The 1,624-nt window shown below is 49.3% G+C and overlaps 1 protein-coding gene across 1 annotated transcript in view; it reads right to left on the bottom strand.

Moving 5' to 3' along the window:
- LOC108725490 (proline-rich nuclear receptor coactivator 2) overlaps positions 1–320 on the bottom strand; it is a 2,966-nt gene extending 2,646 nt beyond the window's left edge. Inside the window, exon 1 of the mRNA XM_018452531.1 lies at positions 245–320. The gene's annotated coding sequence lies outside the window, so the exon portion shown is untranslated. The remainder of the gene's footprint in view (positions 1–244) is intronic.
- Between the last annotated feature and the right edge of the window lie 1,304 nt (positions 321–1,624).

Here is a 1,624-nt window from a genome sequence, read left to right as displayed (position 1 = left end):
TATATATATATATATATATATACATTTGTTAAAAGATTCATAAACTCTCGCGATTACTTCGTCCTTGTTCTTTGTCTTTTCCAATCGACTCTTCCAATCTCTCTCCTTGAAAGCTTTTTATCTTTCCAGCGTCCAGTATGGGATATGCGTTTTTGCGCATGGAAAATAGATGGAAATAAACGCACATTCTCAAACGATCTCTCGAACACAAATTCGAAAAAAAAAAAAAAAGCGTCTCTCTTACCGGTAAACGCTCACGAGTTGCCTCTCGTGGACGACGTCCCGCGTCCCTGCTCAGCAATTTTTCCAACTGCGCAATAATCACAGTATCCAGGGCAGAGCGGTGGTGGGGACGACGACGGTGACGACGCGGTGGGATAAGTGCGGTGGGGCACCCCGGGGACCTGTTAGCGCAATGCTACCTCGCCTCAAGTTCCTCTTCTCTCGCGGTCCTCCCAGTGCGCGTTCCCCGCAAATTCGACCACATCCGGTGACCGTTAGCCACCTTAGCTCAGTATCCTTCTTCCTCTTACTTCCGCCTTCACCTCACGCGGCCTACTCTCTGATGCGGAAATGCGGTACGTTCCACTCGCTCCCCGGCACGACAATAACGACTTTACGACTCCTCTCTATTCAAAATGGCGGACCTCGGGCCGTTGTTTATTTGTCTTCTCGCGGCTCCTTTACGGCACTGCCAGATCAAATTGGATTACCCTGGCTGAGTTTGTCTCGCCGTTGCGTTTCCCGCACGTCTCCACGCCAAAACTCTCAGGAACTCGAATCCTCTCGCCGCGGGCGAGGCCCGTCTGAGGGACGTGTATGTATGTACAACGCGCCGCTACGTATCTCGGGACGCACCGTATCCCGTATGATTGCGCTCCGCGTATGCTTGAGCTCCGTTCTCGATACTCTTCTTCCTTCTTTGTCGTGCTCGTTGCGTTAGTTTCCTTTTCCGCTTTCCCGTTCCAGCTTGATTCAATCTGATTCAATCACACAAATAACAATCACTCCGCAGTCGGAAATCAGGCTCGCGTTCTCTCCCGCATCTCTACGAGTTCTACGACACTCCTCAAACACTGATTGGAGAATTCCGCTTGCGTCTTTATAACCTATCGCGAGGAGAGCTACTATCCCCTCCACAAGTCAACCGCGCGTTCGACCAATCCGCGCGCGCGTCACTTTCCTCCATTCCGTGTCTGCGGCGCCTGCGCCGATCTAAAGGCCACGGCACATAAAAAAACTTATGGCCGCAGCACAGACTCTTGCATAACGCATAATGCATAGTGCATAAGAGAATCGACCAATCGAAATTCTTCTTTTTCATGGAATGGAAGGAAAGGAAAGATTCTGATTAGTTGATTTGCTTATGCATTATGCGTTATGCGTTATGCAAGAGTCTGTGCTGCGGCCTTTAAGCTTACCCCGGATCTACAATAAGCCTTATGCCTAATTCATACTGACGCTGCGTCCAGTGTGAATTAGCTGGATTCTACACTAGGCATTATGCTGGATTCACCCTGCATCCGATTTTCGTCGTACGACACTCTGCAACCAATCAGAAAACAGGATTCCGATGAATTTTGCTTCGTATTATCGGAATCCTGTTTTCTGATTGGATGCAGTG

The sequence above is a fragment of the Mycetomoellerius zeteki genome, unplaced genomic scaffold, assembly GCF_001594055.1.
Source record: "Mycetomoellerius zeteki isolate Tzet28-1 unplaced genomic scaffold, Tzet1.0 scaffold35, whole genome shotgun sequence".
In the NCBI taxonomy this organism is placed as follows: domain Eukaryota; kingdom Metazoa; phylum Arthropoda; class Insecta; order Hymenoptera; family Formicidae; genus Mycetomoellerius; species Mycetomoellerius zeteki.
Note: the sequence above shows the minus strand (reverse complement) of the source record. Positions and strands in the feature narration are given on the sequence as shown.